The following is an 11,857-nucleotide window of genomic DNA, read 5'->3' on the forward strand; positions in this document are numbered from 1 at the left end:
ATTGTGTACTCTTGTAACGAATGTTTTTGCCACGCAATTTTTTGTAACTATTACTGTCGGTCAACGGTCCCTATGACAAGGTTTTTGTTATGATGTTTGTTATGAATATTGTCTCGTAATCAAATGTCGAGCTTTCCGCGCGTGTGACAGGGTTTTTAGTCACGATAATTGTTACAAAATTTTCTTGCGTTACAAAAAACTAAGAGTGACCCGTAAATAGAATATACTTTCTTATGGTCACGACATCGGCCATAACAACAAACATCTATTAACCACTTTTTGTTACATCATTTCATCATTTCATTACGTCATTGTACTCGTAATAAAACATCATTTTTTATGATCACGCAACCAGTCGTAACAACAAGCATCCAAAACTAAATTTTGTTATTCCACTTCATCCTTTTGTGATGGAAAAATAGCATCATTTAAAAGAAAGTAGTTGTGATGCAATTGAAGTTGTGCATAACAAGTTGACCTGGTGTGATCTCCCGTATACCAAAAGAAATTCTGTATACAACCATGCTATAAATATCACGATCGGCTATAATTGCAAACAATAGACAACTTAAAGTCTGAATCCCAACATATGATATTAACATAACAATATTTACCAGTTGATGTCCATCAATTAACAATAAAATAAAGTAACCCATGAAACAAGTCTAGCAAACATTTCCACTACGACATTATGTTCCGCAAAACGCAAGCATTTCAAACATCCAACCTAGTAATAAGCAAGTACGGATATCCATCTTCATGAACACAATTCTCACCACACAAAAGATAACTCCAAATGTCCATGCATCTAATCCATAGGTAGTTCACATAGCAACAACTACATATCATCCAAACACATTTATGGCATGCAATCCATACGACAAGTGGGGGAAAACATTAAGGAATCGCTTGATATTCTTTAGGGGTGGCACATGAGCTGCAATTGCCAACAAAATGAGTTCTTTTATAAGTCAATTTTTCTTTTAGTTTGGAAGTCAATACATGAAAAGTATGAAAGTAAATTTGTACGTCCTTGTAGTTCCATTCAATAGGATCTTCACCAATAACGTCGCAAATGTTAATCACCCCAGCAATGGTTAGAAAAATAAGGGGTGTGTCCGGAACTGAGGCGGATGTAACAAAGACCTTCACAAGGAAAAGTGTGTCACCTATAATAGTCACAAGAGCAATTTTTTAGTATGTAATTAACCTTATAAAAATATATACGTTCAAAATATATGTATAACATGCCATAACACATTTCCTAGGATGTAAATCAAATTATATGTTAGTGATCCTCATCATATAAAGAGTTGTTGTAGGCAGCTTGGGAGCTACATAGATACTCAATTATAATAAAGTAAACATTTATCAATTTTGGGACTACAATTTGCAACTAAATAGTATAATAGTAGCATAGCCATAGACAATGTTATGTGAGCGATAAAAATTATAAGATTAGCACAAAATTGACATAATACCAACATAGCCATGCGCCCGTATGTTACCAACCTACACATACATAATATTCTAACTTCCACATGTGTGAAGGAAAATTTCTAAGTATTCTAAATTTATCCTTACCCTTTTATACGAATATGAAAAAATCCTCAAATCTGATGCCAAAAAAATATATCAGATTCTTGGGAATGCACTCAATACCTTATTGCACCATCCACCGGATAAACATAGATCATATAGAAGTTTCTGCACAGTGGAAATACATTAAAAAGAAAGCAGACCTTCTGTTAAATTCAAATCTGCTTATCCTGAATTCACACAGCACGCCTTTGTATCAATATTTTACTTCCTACAAAAAAAAAAAACATAAGGTAAGTAAGAACTTTTCCATTAACATCATTGAATTTCACAAAACCTGGCCACTTCAATGACTTAGACTCAAACAATGGGAAACCAGCATCAGGTTTACCACGACGTATATATCTAAAAATTGGTCAACAATCCGATCAAAAACAAATTGGTCAACAAATGCAATGAGTATTAGAAAATGTATGACGAAAAATGGAAGCCATGATGAAATAGCAGATAGAATTACATAGTCAATTCTTGTGGTTCTGTAGTTTAGGGAGCCGAAATCGTCAGAAGTATATATTGAAACAGTGATGAGTGAATTATTATTTTTGTTTTAAAACAAGCTCCATATAACCTCATCTGGACAAAGATTCAGAAAAAACAAATCCTCTTGTTAGTCTCTGCAAAAGAAGACACAAAATGCAAGTCATCATCCAACATCCTAAAATTGAATTTATAAGTTTCAGCGTTATTGCAGCAAGTATACTGATGGACAGCAAGAGTAAAAACAATATCATGGGCAGCAAGTATCTCTATAATTTTTGCCCTTTTTCTACAAAAATGGCAACAACAATGAACCATATCCTCTGGGATCGTAGGTATCATATTCCTCCTGGATCAAACATATAAAGAACACAAATGAATTAGAGTATACCGAGGAAGAGAAAATATACTGATGAATAGAATCAGAAATAAACAAGTTCTAATCGACAATATTGGAAAAACTTAATGCATAAACAAGTAATTAATTTATAGAGCTTTGATTCCCACACGCAATTGACTAACAGAAAAAAGGCACCAACAAACAGCTGAAAATGGGTTGCCACGGCCACCCACCCAATCCAACACAAGCACAGGAATTAATTAACAATAATAATAATATTTAGAAAGTTTCAAGCCAGTCAATTTAATTAATTTGTTTTATTACAAGACACAATCAAACTCATTCTTGATTTGTACCAACATAATTCAACAAAGCACAACTTTATTATTATTATTATTATTATTATTACTACGGCGATAAATGTATGTATGTGTAAGGGGCATAGTGGTTTTTTTCTGCTTGGAATCAATGATAAAATGAAATAAGCTGATCTAGTAGCCTAGAATTATAAATTCAAGTATTATTATGTAATAATTATATTAATCACGTGATCGTTCATGTTATTAATAATCAACTAAACTGAATACATGATTATATAATCATGTATTGTATTGTGGGCATTTATAAAAAGGCATACATACTTGCATGTAATTTTTAAAAAATGGTGTTGTTTCCGATAAAGGAGCCAGTACTTAGAGTGTAGATATGATATCATATTCATATTATGCAGCATATGTATGTATCATTATCTAATTCATTAACAATATATGCATCTGAATCCGTATATATTGTGCTGGGGAATCTAATGAAACTTACTTAAATGTCCATATATAATAACATGACTCAAAATGATTTAAGGAAAGAAGCACTATCTATATGGGATAGAGTTCTAGACCATTTTTGTACTTCACTGCAATTATTGCCACGTGAAAAGATAAAATGACTGAAAGTCTTAGGAGGGTACACCAAAAAATATATAAATAAATAAAATTCACAAAAACATCAAATCATATAATGTATTTATTAACTTTGCTTGTGTGTGCACATTGTTTTTTTTTTTAAATCTTGTTGAATCATATAATCTAGACTAAAATTCTGAAAAAACTTTAGGGGATACTCTTTTTCCATAATACTTAGCTCTGATCTCATTTTGTCTAACCACCCGATCCAAAGCATTCAGTCGTTCGGTGTCCACTTCCTCCAGTCGTTGCCACATCCCTTGTATATATACTTCATCATTATTCACCGTTGTATTAACTACCCTATGTGAAGAGACAATTAATTCGGCAGGAAGTACAGCATCTTGCCCGAACATTAATTGGTAGGGAGAAAATCCAGTAGAAGTATTCCTACTATTTCGGTGGGCCCACAATACCTGAGGCAGCAATGTATGCCATTTCCTTGGATTTCCCTCCACCATTTTCCGGATGATGCCGATGACGATTTTATTTGCCCCTTCGGCCAATTCATTAGCCTGCGGGTAGTAAGGCGAAGAATGATGCAATTTGATGTTGAACTCGGCTCTCGATAAACTTTTCCCCGGTAAACATCAAACTCTGATCGGTCGTAAGAGTGTGAGGGATTCCAAACAGATAAATAATGTGATTAAGTACGAACTCAATCACTTCTTTCTGGGTCGCGTTCTTTAAAAGGACTACCTCTACCCATTTGGTGAAATAATCAGTTGCTACCAAGATGAACGAATGTTGCTTCGATGAAGCCGGATGAATTTTCTCTATTACATCCAATGCCCAGGCTTTGAATGGCCACGGTTTGATCAGCGCCTGCAGTTCCACTGCTGGCAGATGATTTAACGGGCCATGCCTCTGACACTCCTGACATCCTTTAGCAAATTTGATACAATCATCAAATATTTTTGGCCAATAGAACCCCAGACGATGAATAGTCCATCGTATGTACAGTCCTGCTCGGTGTGCTCCATAGATTCCACCATGAACTTCTTCCATCACTTTGATGGATTCTTCTGGTCCCAGACACCTTAATAATACTCCTTCAAAGGTTCTCTAATGCAGAACCCCTTCAATGAGTTGAAAACGTAATGCTTTCAATTGAATACTCACAGAAGTCGCAGAATTTGGTGCCTCAAAATAGACCATAATTTCTATTCTCCAATCGGTAATCGTATCAATGTTGCCAACAAATATTTGCTGACAGGGATTCTGAGCTAAATTATCTGCTTATCGATTCTCTGTTCTCGGTACATGCTCGATAACCACCTCCGCAATTCTATATAACAGGCGATATACCGAATCTCAATATTGACGTAAATGAGGATAATTACAAGTGTATCGTCTAACACTTGATTGATGACCAATTGAGAATCTCCAGAAATAATAACTGTTTGTGCCCCCTTTGCCACAAGTGCCTCCAAGCCTAAGATCAATGCTTCATACTCTGCAGAGTTGTGAGTCATCTCTTCCATTTTAAGCTGCAGCCTGATCTTCTGGGCTCTTGGTCTTTCTAATATAACTCCTGCTCCTGACTTCCCTTTAGAACGAGAACCATCAAAAAATATTTTCCAAGGACTGGTACCTATATAAGGTACCATCTTGCTTTCTGTTAGTTCACTATTCATAACTTCAGCTAATAAATCAGCCACCACTTGCCCTTTCACTGCCTTGATAGGTCGATGTCGCAGCGCAAAGGGATCCAATCTTATCGCCCATTTTATTAATCTTCCCTGCATAGTTGGTCTGTGCAGAATTAGTCTGATCAGATCCACTTTGGAAAGCACCTCGGTTTCTCTTGGCAAAATATAGTGCTCTAATCAAGTACATGCGAAGACTAAAGAATAACACATTTTTTCAGGCATGGTATAGTTCAGCTCCTGCCCTGCTAGAGTTTTGCTTAAGTAGTAAATAGCCCTTTCTTTACCGCCTTCCCATTCTTGCGCCAGCAAACTACTTACCACATCGAAACTGTTTTCCACACACAGTCTAAGAAGTCGGTCTCCTCTTGGAGGAACCAACACGGGTGGTTTTGTTAATGCTTGCTTAATTTCTTCTAATGCCTCCTGTTGTTCTAGACCCCAAGAAAAATCAGTTGCTTTATTCTTTAGCAACCTTGTGATGGGTTTTAATTTTCCTACGGCATTTTATATGAGCCTCCTCAGGTAATTCACTTTACCCAACAAACTTTGCACTTCTTTAACCGACCGAGGGGGTCCCATTGTTAAAAAAGCTTTAGTTTTGTTTGCATCAACCTCTATCTCCTTTTCATGCACTAAAAAACCCAGGAAGTTTCCTGCTGAAACCCCAAAAGCACATTTCATTGGGTTCATCTTGAGGTTGTATTTCTTCATCCGTAGGAAAGCACTTTTGAGGTCGATCAGATGTGTATCAAAGTCAGTAGACTTAATAATCACATCATCAATGTATACCTCCATTGACTGCCCAATTAAATCGTGAAAGATTATATTCATTGCCCGTTGATACGTTGCTCCAGTATTCTTTAATCTGAATGGCATAACTGTCCATTCGTAGATTCCCAAGGCTCCTGGGCATCCGAATGCGGTTTTCGGTAAATCTTCTTCCGTCAGCGAGATTTGATTATTATTCCGCATAACCATCCATCAGGCTCAAAATTTGATGACCTGCCACCGAATCGATCAACATGTCTGCTACGGGCATAACATACTCGTCTTTGGGGGTAGCCAGATTGAGATATCTGAAATCAATGTAGATCCAAATTTTACCATTCTTCTTGGTTACGGGAACAATGTTGGCCAACCATTCCGCATACTGACAGGGTCGGATGAATCCAACTTTCAACAATTTCTCAATCTCTTCTTTAATCTGTGGAAGTAGCTCGGGACTAACCCGTCTTGGTGGCTGTTTGTATGGCTTGAAGCCATTTTTAATGGGTAATCTATGCTCTATTAGCTCACGCGCTAATCCGGACATTTCTGAATAATCCCATGCCAGGCAATCTATATGATCTTAAATTACGGCCACCATTTGCTCCTGCTGGTTTTTAGACAACAAACCACTAACCCTGACCATCTTGGGTAACTGTTCGGTTCCTACATTGTATTCAATGAGCGGATCCTGAGTTGACAAGGAAGGTTCTGTTTTCTCCAAAAGGTCAAGTCAGGGAAAGCCTTTTCTTTCATCAACATTATTGCTGGAACCTTCCTCGCCATGTAGTCTAACCATTAATTGGTTTAAATAAAACTGCCTAATCAACAAGTCGCATTCGCCTATCTCTTCCGTAATTAAACTTTAATAAATTTAATGTTTTTCTAACAACAGAGCCACAATAGAGAAAAATGTTTCTAATGAAACACATCCCTGCGCAGTGAGCTTACAGCTCTTCCAGGAATACTCATCTACCACAACTGTCTGTGAGATCGGAGGTACATACTCAGAGTAAAGTACGGATTCTTCCACCATCTCTGTGGAGCCGAACGGATTAGTGCTGGCATCCATTCTGAACACTTGATCTCTTTCCCAAAACATGATCTGCTGATGGAGAGAAGAGGGCACGCACTTGGAAGCGTGAATCCAATCTCGCCCCAACAGGACCGAGTAAGTGGTGTTAGCATACACCACAAAGAACACAGTTGAAATCACCTTCGTTCCCACCTCAATAGGGGCCACCATCATCCCCTCTGGTTTCGTTGGCTGCCCTGTGAAGCTTGTCATCTCGATATCAACTGGAGACAAACCAGCAACTCCTTTTCCCAATTTCCTCAAGGTTTTGAGAGGGATAACGTTGAAGACAACTCCATTATCAATGAAAACCTTGTTCATCGGCTTACCACATATATGAACGATAACATATAATGGTTTCAAATGTGGGATCGCCCCTTCTGATATAGGTCAGAAAACCATAGGTGGGGGACTGCTGCGCAAATGTCCGGGACTATCAGCCATTGCCGCCCATGGTTCCTCGTCTTTCAGACTTGCCCAGATAGGCTCATCCTCTTCTTCGAACCACCGCATACCAGTCATCCCGACTTCTTACATCTTCTTGTCAGCCTTTTCTATCTTACTACGTAAAGTTCTCCTCTCCTCTGGAGCAAACATCCTAAAGATTATCTCAGAGGCCTCTTCTTCGGCGGCTTCTATCTCGGGATCAATGTTAATCCGTCTACAGAATTGACAATGGAAACACCTGGCCGTCTTGACAGGCCTCTCGATTTCCCAATGCTCCTGTAGTTGGTTACTTGGGTTTTTTCTTTCGGGTGGCGCCTCCATCTTCTTCTTTCATTTATCTGCTTGTCGCCCATGCCGAGCTGCATACCTACGTTTGGCATTACGGATTTGCGTACGATTCATACCTGGAAACCGCGGATCTATATATATGGGTAAAGGCTTTCTATTCCGACTCCATTTGTCATGGACCGGTTGTGGCTTGCATATTGGTCGATCTCAAACCACCACTTTCTCTTTCCACTCCACTTTGAAAGAGCCATCCTTATTGTCCCATTTCTCTGCCACCTTGGTTTCACAAGTCTTGAACTTATCATCCTACTCATGCTCTCGCTCTTTTGGCTTACGCTCCTTCCGTTTAGTGTCTCTTTCATCGTCCCTTCGTGTGTTATGTGAAGAACGCACAGAGATTAGTAGTTACCTTCGGGAAGGGCTGCTGCTCTACCCCCATCGTCACGTATTTAAACCATCCAGCTTTGATGGCTCTCTGAATTTCCTTCTGAAAATGCGTACACTGGTTAGTGTAATGTGTAAAGGAGTTATATTTGTGGACCAATAGATCCATCGTGTGGACCTTTCAAATACTTTATGGCACTAATCGATGCGTCAACGCGATGGTCACACGTATGTCTGTTATCTACTTGCAATCTAGCTTTTGCTAGACTACTTGCACAAATAATTAAATTGTGAGCACAATTTTCAGATCACCCAATAAAGAAAATACCTTTAGATAATGCTGGAGAGTATTCATCACATACATTTGATTATTATTGTATGTCAATTGGGATTATTGTGGAACATCTTGTTCCTCATGTACATACGCAAAATGGTCTGGTCGAATCCCTTATCAAAAGATTACAATTAATTGCTAAACCATTTTTAATGAGGTCTAAACTTCCCGTATCATGTTGGGGACATGCTATATTGCATGCAGCAGCCCTCGTGAAAATAAGACCGACAAGTTGTCACTGTTATTCCCCTACTCAATTGGTTTCTAGAAAAGTACCAAATATATCTCACCTGCAAATTTTTGGGTGTGCTGTTTATGTGCCAATTGCGCCACCTCAACGCACAAAGATGGGACCTCAAAGAAGGTTGGGTATACATGTCGGGTATGAATCACCCTCGATTGTAAAATATCTTGAACCAACAACTGGTGATTTATTTACTGCAAGATTTTCAGACTGTCATTTTGATGAATCTCATTTCCCGACATTAGGGGGAGATAGTAATCAACTGAAAAAAAAATATATATTCATGGAAAACACCACTTGAATTTGATCCTCGTACGAAACATAGTGAACTTGAAGTTCAACGAATTGTGAATTTGCATAAAATTGCAAATCAATTGCCTGATGCTTTTAATGATGCTGCCAGAGTTACGAAATCATATATTTCAGCAGCAAATGCACCAGCTAAAATAAATATCCCAGAAGGGAAGGTGTCGAGTGCTAATGAGCATACTGCCCGCGTAAAACGTGGCAGGCTGTTGGGTTCCAAGGATAAGAATCCACGAAAGAAAAATATTGTAAATACTGGTCAAGAGATCAACAATGATCAGATACCTGAAAAGGTCAGTACAACCCCTAAAGAGGTTGATACTAAAAAATATGATGAAAGTGAAGATGAAGTTAAAGAAACTTCTGTTAACTATACCACCAGTGGAAAATATTGGAACATAAAGAAAACAAATATTGATAATGCATTTGCATATTCTGTAGCACTCGATATAATAAAAATGACGAGAATTATGAACCAAAATCAGTTGATGAATGTCAGCAAAGAGATGATTGGGCAAAGTGGAAAGACGCAATTAAGTCTGAATTGGACTCATTGAATAAATGGCAAGTATTCGGACCCATAGTCCAAACACCTAAAAATGTGAAAACAGATTGGTGTTTGTAAGAAAAAGAAATGAAAATAATGATATCACACGATATAAAGCAAGGCTTGTAGCCCAGCGTTTTTCCCAGAGACCGGGCATGGACTTTAAAGAAACATATTCGCCGGTCATGGATGGAATAACATTCAGGTATCTGGTGAGCCTGGCAGTACACAATAGTCTTGATATGTGATTAATGGATGTGATTACTGCCTATCTTTATGGCTCCTTAGACAATGATGTCTACATGAAAATCCCAGAAGGGATTCACATACTTGAATCATTCAAATCAAAGCCAAAAGAATCATATTCCATCAAATAGCAAAACTCGTGCAATCATGCCGAATGTGGTACAATCGTCTTAGCGAAAGCTTAACAAAAAAAAGTTACATTAATGACCCTATCTGTCCATGTGTTTTCATAAAGAAAAATGGGTCAGAATTTGTAATTATTGTTGTATATGTCGATGATCTCAATTTAATTGAAACTCATGATAAAATCCAGAAAGCTGTTGAATATTTGAAAAAGGAGTTTGAGATTAAAGATTTTGGAAAAACCAAATTTTGTATTGGTTTGCAAATTGAACACTTGGAAAGTGGAGTCTTTATCCACCAATCAAACTATACCAAAAGGGTACTGAAACAATTCATGATGGATAAATCACATCCGCTAAGTACCCCAATCAGAGCACTCGATCCAGCAAAGGATCCATTTAGACCAAAAGAGGAAAACGAAGAAACACTTGGCCCTGAAGTGCCATATATGAGTGCTATAGGTGCATTGATGTATCTTGCTAATAGCACCCGACCTGATATATCATTTGCTGTAAATTTATTGGCAAGATTCAGCTCATCGCCTACTCGACGACATTGGAATGAGATTAAACACATTTTTTCTATCTCAAAAGAACAATTGATCTCGGGTTATTTTACTCAAAAAATTCTCGACATGAATTGATTGGTTTTGCCGATGCAGGATATTTATCTGATCCTCATAAAGCCAAGTCTCAAACTGCCTATATATTCACTTGTGGCGAAACAGTGATCTCTTGGAGATCGATGAAACAAACTTTAACTGCCACTTCCTCAAATCATGCAGAAATATTGGAAATACATGAAGCTAGTCGTGAATGTGTTTGGTTGAGGTCAATGACTCAACATATTCTGAAAAATTGTAGGTTAATACCTGGCAATAAAATTCCCCCAACTACTTTGTATGAAGATAATACGACTTGTATAGCCCAATTGAAAGGGGGTTACATTAAAGGAGATAGAACAAAACATATTTCACCAAAATTCTTTTTTACTCATGATCTACAACAAAATGGTGAAATCAATGTGCAACAAATTCGATCAAATAATAATTTGGCGGATATATTAACCAAGGCGTTACCGACTGCACCATTTGAAAAATTGGTAAAGAAAATTGGGATGCGTCGGTTAAGAGATCTCAAATGATGCTCATATCAGAAGGAGCGAATTGATACAAGAATGTTGTACTCTTTTTCCTTCACTGAGATTTTTTTGTCCCACAGGGTTTTTTCCTAGTAAGGTTTTAACGAGACACATTCTTTATATAAAAGCATCCAAGGGGAAAAAAAACAAAAAAAAAAAAGCATGCAAGGGGTAGTGTTGTACACGTTGCACACACGAAGGTTCTACGTAGTGAATATGTATGCTTTTCATTCCTTCGCATGAAGGTTTTCGCATGTATAAATATAGGCTAAGTGAAATGAAATTCACATCCCTCATTCTCTCCTTTCTCTCTCGTCAACAATATCATACATACATAAAATTTATATATACATACATACATACATACATTAACTAATATGTTATATTTACATACTACATACACACAACACATATATATTAATTACTACTCACGTATATTATATATCATATGTTATAATATTATATATAGTATATTATACAATATATAAAATAGTGGTTAGCGGTAGAAGTAATTAATATTTCTATTGGCTAATCCTATAATAATATTACAAAAAAAAACAAACTTAATATATTAGTTAATAAAATACATAAAGAAATTGTTTATAAATATATAGTAAATATATTAAATTGTAAAATATTAACTACTTCAAATCATATAAAAAAAATTATAGAAAAGTTTAAAATAAATTTAAAATATAAATAATATATATATATATACAACACTTCTAGAACCATGCACTATTGTAAAAATTTGTGAGCACAAGGAAAAAAAAGTGAGTGCGTCCATAGAAAAACTCTATTTAAAAAATTATAGAAAAATCTTACAATAAATTAAAAAGATAATTATATAAATAAAAATATATGGAGCCCTTTTTGAACCATCCACTTAATACTATTAAAAATCTTTAGGGTTATTGTACATAAGGGCTTT

Source organism: Andrographis paniculata, unplaced genomic scaffold (assembly GCF_009805555.1).
Source record: "Andrographis paniculata isolate CXL003 unplaced genomic scaffold, ASM980555v1 Contig61END, whole genome shotgun sequence".
NCBI classification, from domain to species: Eukaryota; Viridiplantae; Streptophyta; class Magnoliopsida; order Lamiales; family Acanthaceae; genus Andrographis; species Andrographis paniculata.